Consider the following 8,272-nt stretch of genomic DNA (forward strand, 5'->3'; position numbering starts at 1 on the left):
GTCAAGTCTTTAAGCTATTAAGGGAATGTTTGATAACTTTTTTTTAATGAAAACATTATGGAGATGACATGTGCGTGTGTGTGTGTGTGTGAAAAGTTTATATCTCTTTAGTTTTATTAATGGAATTAAAAATTAGATTATAATTATTTCAAATCAAAACTTTTAATCAGTTAATTGCGGAATTCTTGAAATAAACATTTTGCAAGAAACTTTGTTTCAAAAACTGAAAGTCAAGTTATTGTAAGATACAAAAAAAAAAAACATTTTATTTTAATTTGATGGAAATATACATAAATACATGGACCTACATATATCAAATGAATAGATTTCTTCGTTAAGTAATCTTTTTAGCATAATGCAAGTAAACCTAAACCTCAATATTTTCCTTGTCCTTTGATTCTGATAAATCTCTTGACTTCTTTCCAGTCCATTTATCCAAGATTGGTTCAAAAATATTTCTTTCAGACTATGGCAGTAATGTATAGCATAACTTTTTTCCATTTTTCAATTTTCTTTTATTCAAATTTGACATTTGCACAAACCTTGAAAGTGTCATTTGTATAAAATATATCACTTGCTGGCATTTGTGAAGCACTTAGTAAGAAGTAACTTTTTGATTTGACTCGCTGAATTTGCCCATCGAAGCAAATCGTTGCAACGTTTTACTTGTAATGTTAATCTTTTTTTAGGAATTAACAGATATGTTGTTGTGCCTTGTAAAGTTCTCTAGTATTGATTTAAGTAAGTAAGCATTTTGACCAGTTATTTTTCAAAATCTAGCAGGAGAAGCGTCCAAGAATATGAGCGCGAAAAGGAGTCAGTGAAGTCATTTTAAGCTATATTTCTCAGAGATTGATATTCGTTTGCTTTAATAATTTGTGATTCTGCTATGTCTGAAAGAAGTCAAGGTGAGTGTCATTCAGAGCGAGTCCAACAATATTAAAAAAATTTACATTTAGGGAGCAATACATTCCTACATACAGTGGGATTACAATCTAATTTTTGGGTCTTAGCCATCAGGGGGTCAAACACATTGATATTTTCTTTTGGGCTCTCGTTGCCCTAAAAAGTGTGCTACATACATTTGTTACAAAGTTGCCTGCATTCCTCTCGCATACAAATTTTGTTTACAACTTGTTTTTTTTTTTTGCATTAGATGTAAAAAAATTTTGTTATTCAATGATTTTTTATATATAAGATTCGAAAGATTACCCAGAACAACAAATCGATCGCATGTAGCTTTTCTAGTGTTGTTTACCAATCATCTCAAATCTACACTCATGTATTCAAAAGGTCTATTGGATCATTCATTCTTAAAACGATTAAGTATTTTTACTATAACTATGTGATATTTTCAGTTTGTTGTTTTTGGCGACCGTTTTGATTGATATTAAACATTTTATTTTCAACTTCAGACAAAGGAACAGGCACATTGACCGTGTAAAATATATTCCTGAAGACGATCCTTAAAGGAAATCAAAATTTATTGGCTAATGAAAAAATAGAAATATTCTTACAAGTTTGGAATGTTAACTCAGTTAACAGTTAACTCATGGAAACTATGCTTCAAGCATCAGGTTTATGTTTTCTTTTTGTCACCTTGGCCTTCTCTTATAAGCACTTTCCATTTCCAAAATTTAACTTAACTTGTTGAAAAATTAATAAAAAGGTATTTTTAAGTCTGTGTTTATATATGTATATATTATTTTATCCTAAAAGTCTGATTCCAAAAAAAAAAAGATATTTTATGATAATCTATTATTACATTGGCATTTTAAAAGCGCATTTTGCCTAATTATTTTCTCAAGAATTCCATTTAGTTACCATCTGACCCAATCCTTAGTTTAAGTTTTCAGATTCGCTTACCTTGTTGTAATTGAATTAGATTTGCTATGGAATTTGTCTTCTTTGCCCTTGGCTTGAAATCATTTTTGATGTTTTAAAATTAGACGCCAGATGCTGGCTTCCCCTTCAAATCTGACATTTAGTAATGTGACACAAAGTGTCCTATCTCAATTTACCTGCAGGGTGTGAGAGGTGTGCTTTCTTTTTCTATTAGACATTACACAATAGGCACTTGAAAATGTCTGTCACTACTAATAGTATAAAACGGAACCAATAGACGAGCTAGATAGCTGACATGCAAGCTTTTCGACAATGGAGGGCCACAGCCACACCTCCAAGACCATACTCACGCCCCCAAACACACACACACACACACGCACACGCACCCCATACCAGAGTCGTCACCTTTCCTATGTTTTCTCAGTTTTGTGCTAATTGAATCAGAAGAGAACGCGAGACGGAAACGGAAATGTCAATGGCAGTCAGCTCAAAAATGTGCGTGCGCGTGTGTGCGAGTGCGTGTGAGTGTGTGTGTGTGTGTGAGGCGTCTAATTGAATATTGAACGAGGCTTTTAGTGTTTGACTTTATTAGCGTGTTGCCACGTTGCCCAAAGTGCTGACGGGAAAACTCAATTAGGCAACGAAAATGGCCATAAAAATCAATTGTGTACTTTATAACTATTAGAAAATTCATTCAAAAATTAAAAAAAGAAGAAAACAAAGAGAAAATTGTCTGAAAATAGAAACAGGGCAAGACAAACAGACAGAGAGACTGTGTGTGTGAGAGAAAGAGAGAAGTGCCATTAACTTAATTACAACATTGGCCGCAATCAATGCGATGCGGTTGCGATTGCAACAACAACAATAACAAAGCAATAGCAACAACAACAACAACCGACTGCATCAGTCAACAACTTTTTTGCCAGGGACACAAGCATAGCACAAAGGCAGCATTTTAATTGCATTTACATGTCCTGCGGGCAAAACTTCGTTTGCTCTCATTTCTTTCGATCCACAACGAAACCCACATCTCTCACCATCGAGCCAGCAGCCTCCTTGCCATCCCTTCCCCTTCCTTGCTATCCTTTGCTCTTGGCCACTCTGTTATCATTGTTGTGTATCATGTCATTTGTTGGCTTCATCAGTTTATTAGACAAAATGCAGTTACTTTTCCCTCTTTGTGTGTATTTGTGTGTGTGTGTGTGTGATTGGGTGTGCAGCCTGAGGCAACCGCTAAATGGACCAGTCCAAAATGTAACATCAATGACAACAACAGCCAACAAACCAGCCAAATATAATTATGCGTCATTTTCAAATGCTCTTAATGTCAGCGAGGAGAACAAAATACATATAACAAAAAAAAAAAAAAAAAAAAAAGGAGGGAAACACACAAAAAATTGAAACCAAACGTCGACGGGACAAAAAGTTTTCAACATTTAGCCACAAAAACCCAAAGACAATTGGAAATACTCTTTGTAAGATCGAAATGTAAAAAATTTCAATTTTTCTTTCACCAAAAGAATCTAATATAAGTTATTCCAAAAATGCTTCAAATTTGGAAAACCTTCTCTGTCAATCATCTTTCGCTTCATTTGGTTATAATTCTCAATCAGTTTTGTAAAAACTTCAACCTCAAAGCAGCATCAAAAAATATCTTTTGAAGATCCAATTGTAAGCTCTTTTAACATTATTCGTCCTTAAATGGGTTATTTGCTTGAGTATAGTCTACTAATAGATTTATAGAGTACAAAATGATGAAATAGACGAAATGTCCAATCACTCCCTTGTCCATTTTGAAGAAACGAGGCGAACCGTGCGTTAACTTTAATTGACATGTGTCCAGGACTCTTGTCTCCTCTTCCATTTTTACTCTACTACAATCAAGCAGCCACTACCACTACTACGACTACTACTTGTTCATTTTATTCTTCTCTGGGTTTTTTTTGCTTCTTGTTTTTGCTTGTTGGTCCTCTTCGAGTGCTTTTGTCGATTGTGCGTCTTAAGTGAAGGGGTCTGAGGGTCTCGGCTCTGGACATTCGCATTGTCATTATTTCGCTTGGCGGCCCATCGAAGGTCAACTAAAATCGATGATGCGTCTTTTTCGTACAAATTTTGTTGTTGTCTTTATTTTTTCTACTACTTATTCTTTTTTTTCTCTCCATTTGCCGTGGGAGGCTTTTGCTTCCTTTTCGTTTCTCTTTTTTCGTTTGCTTTGCTTTTGCTTTTTTTTATATGCTGTTAGGTTACTTTTTGGAGCTTTTTTTGTGGGAGTTGGGGGACCGGCATTAGACATTAGATTTAATGGCGCAGAACGATTATTTTCCCGGTTGTATGTCGTTGTAGCTGGCTGTGATTTGCGAGACAAATGTATCTTTAATTTGAAATTGAGAATTGAATTTGTGTTGGACGAACATTTTTTCAATTTGCCTCAAATGATTGCAAAATTTGATTTCAAATTAAATTGTGAAAAATCATTTTATATAATACAAATTTATCGATCATGAATGTTTAGTTCGGTATAAGTCTAAATTAAAGAATTTAGTTGTATCAGAGACAGTTCTTTCTTATGGTTTACATTTTTTATTCAATTTTCTCAACTTTATGCTCCGGATTTTGTGGCATAACTCTGTTTAATGAATGGCAATAACACGAGTGTCAAAGCAACGAAAAGTACTAAGGCAATCGAATCATTCGAAATGTCTTATGTTGATTGGGACATTTTAAAGCAACAACAAGTCTTATTATGCTCTGAGTAAGTACTCCACTGAACCTCCGGCCAGACTATTTCAAAAATGTAAAATTGTGAGTTCTATGTCAGCACACTTATTCACATGAAGTCGATTTTGAAAGTAATTCAATTTATTTATTTAAATATTGTTAACTTAAATTAATATTTCTTTGATACATATTATGTAACATTTAAAGAAAGAGATTTCTGACCTAATATTTCGATATCATTGTAGTTGTAGCTCATTTCAATTATTCAATTTATAATTTCCACTAATGAGCGAAAAGTCATTATTATCAAATGATGATGTAGTTGTTGTTGGCATTCCATAAGGTAAACTTAATAAACATGTTGGGCCTCGCTCTAATGTTTGAAATGCCTTGGCTGGCTTGTCTTTGATTGAAATCTGTCGCATTATATGCTATTGCCTTAACTTTGTCCACAAAATGTCTACATGCTGAGCCACTCCCCAAGTTATGTTCACGGCTAAGCAAGTATTATATTACACATAAGCACACCACACACAAGCACACACCTAAACATACATAGATTTATTAAATGCCCCACAAGTTGACTTCATATCACATCAGTAGGTCTGGCATGGCATATCATCATTAATATGCTTGCCATAATATGCATTTGTGTATCTGTGCAGTCAGCTATGCATATATGTAGCTACATAACTGCGTAATTATATATACTTGATATGGTTATGCTTTTACTCCTCTAGATGCTTTAAATTAACAAGGACATTCTCGATCTCTCTCGACAGAGAGATTGACGATGAATTCTCTTTTTTATGTCTTTGTTGTTTTGTTTGTTTGGCATGATCCCACAATTAATCATCACATTGGTCTTGTAGCCACTTGAAATGTTTATCTCTTTGGTCCCATCCCAAAATTCAATTCCCCCATCCCTTTGAGACCCATCATCTGTTTTTTTTTTTTTCAATCGCTCAACATATTGGCGCATCTATCAGCTCACGACACACACACACACATCTACACACACACGCACAACAAAAACAAAGTCTAATGAGACACGCACGTGCTGCTAGATTCTAGCGGAATCGGGTGAAGGAATAGGACTAGGGTTTATGTTATTGGTATTGGTGGAATGGGATAAGCGAGAAAGAGAGTGGGGTTTTTTTTTTTTCAATTGCATTAAATGAAGCATGACAACCTTTATCCTCAGTCCCCAACCGCATCATCTATCCTTTTGCTGATAAGTAAACATGTGTCAATAAATAAAACCATTTACTTGGTATGCTGTCGTCAATATTGTCTGGCCCAGACAACATAAAATAACAAATGAAGCGAAAAACTGGTAAAAGGCTTTTAAAATTCACTTAAAAAATCAACAATGTGCAATCATGGGCGTAGCTAAAAAAACAAAAACACCAAAGGGTTCCACTTAACTACTTATCAAACTCGGGCAAAACTCTTCAACAATCAGCAGAAAAAACTTTCCCCCCGAGAGTTATTTTTCTTCACCAACAAAAAGCTATTTTTGGGGCGGAAGCATATAAGAAACTTTCTATAAGAAAGTTGGCGAAAATTAATGGCATTTTCTTTCGCTGAATCTATAAAGGCGATTGTCTCAAATATAAAAGCACTGTCCATTATGTTACATATGATCTGCAAAGGCTTCACGTTCACTTGGGCCTCGAAAAGTTGTAAAAATCGTCATAAAAAAAACAAAGACAAAAATGGAAAAATATACGAAAAAATAGCTAATAATTTCATCGTAACTCTCCTTCACAAATCACTTATTTCTTAAACGTCTTAATAGTGCTAACGATTTGGAATTATGTAAATTCCAAATTCCATGACTGTTGTTTGTTTCATTAGATGATGGTCAAAAGCATTTGGTGCCCTACACACATAAATTAAGTTTATTTTACTTCGCTTTTTCATCCTATTTTAATGTTTGATCGATCCTTGGTCAGCTGGTATGGCAATGTCCATTTTGGTCTCGACTCGCCTAAGTTTTCGTCTTAGGTTGACCTATCGGACCCATGTATCCATTTATCCCTTTAGCTTTAAGTTGATCTTGCCTATGTCTTGTATTAACATTTGTTTTGGGTTAAAGGAGAAGAATTTCCCCAATCTCAGAATTACTTATTACTTTTTTAAAGAATCGTATAATCTTAGAAGTGTAAAATTAATGACTTGAGACTTAACAGTTGAAGCAATATTCTATATTATAATTAATTATTGTAGTAATAGTCAAAATATAATTTAGAAATGAACGCATGAAAGAATTTAGGGTTCAAATAAATTAAGTTTTCCCCTCTCTGAAGTAACATAATTCTAACTACACCCATGTGCAAGTTATATTGTACATTTATTTATTTATTTGAGAGTTTCCTTATGAATCAATTTTAGATTCAGTTTTCGGTCTTACTCTTAATATGTACATGGCAATATCCTTCCATCGGCCCTTGTTACCATCTCATGTTAGTTAATGTTTTAGTATCGCTAAATCGGTTAAATGGCTTAAAAAGTTTGCGATAAAATGTTTCTCAGAGTTTTTAGTTTGCTCTCGTTTTCCTCATTGAGTTTTCTTTCCGAGTCACGTGCTCTTTGTACCTAAATGGGCAATAATCATAAAAAGAAACTCGGCCTAGGCGCGTAGTTTAATTCATATATGTAGAAGATATTTAAGTTTATACTATCCACATATACACATACATATGTATATAAGTTTGATTTTGTTTTTGTTGCCATTGCAGGTAGACCAATTGTAACTAGTTAGAGAGCAACTGCAACAACAACATCAAAAACACCAATTGAAAGAACAACTGACCAGCTTTAACGACTTAATAGCCAAATTCAATATTATTACAATTTTCCACTTGGTCGCCTATCTACCGCCTATCTATACATATGTATGTGTGTACATACATACATACACACATACATATATTTGGAGGAAGGGAGAGTCCAGTTTTTCGAGATCTGGTTGACAGCAGTGACCGAAAAAAAAACTTTTGCAATTCAATAAAAATGCAAATTTTTGTATGCAGTTGGTTGCAATTTTTGGCAGTTTTCATTTTCGTTTTTCGCCCCAAAAATGTTTTTTTTTTATTTCTTATATTTTTTTCTGTTGTTTTGGTTTTGTTTTTGTTGTATCTTGCTACGACAGTTTTGTGAAAGTTATGACAAAAATGTGCGCGTTTTTATTTTTCAGGCATCGGGTTTGTTTTTCGATTCATTCACTATGGCCAAGAAAGAGTTTATCAAGTTTGCTAATCAAGATAACCACACAACAAATAAAAGCAAAAGAATCAAAGATGTAAAAGGTGAAAGAGCAAGTTTGAAATGTTTCCAATTCTTTGTCGAAGAATGAATGGCTAACAATTTTAAAACAAATTAACATATAAAAAGACTTGAATTGAATAATTTTTCCATTTTTGGTTTCCTTTGGTTAGTTTCGAGGACTTTATTAAAGATGTTCATTTAAGGAGCATTCAGGCTTAAATGCTAAGATCTTTGGGAATCTATTTACAAATTTTTGAATCGGTTTTGGAAATACTTAAAAATAAAATGTGCTCTAAAACTGGTCGTGACAAGTTAACTAAAGAGCTGAGATTAATTAAACTATTAATTTAAAAATAAATAATATACCCTTGTAAAACAAATGTCATTCAGTTAAGGAAACATATATATCAATAATAGGATTATAGAGAATCTTATC

This window comes from Drosophila tropicalis, unplaced genomic scaffold (assembly GCF_018151085.1).
Source record: "Drosophila tropicalis isolate 14030-0801.00 unplaced genomic scaffold, ASM1815108v1 contig_1190, whole genome shotgun sequence".
NCBI lineage: Eukaryota > Metazoa > Arthropoda > Insecta > Diptera > Drosophilidae > Drosophila > Drosophila tropicalis.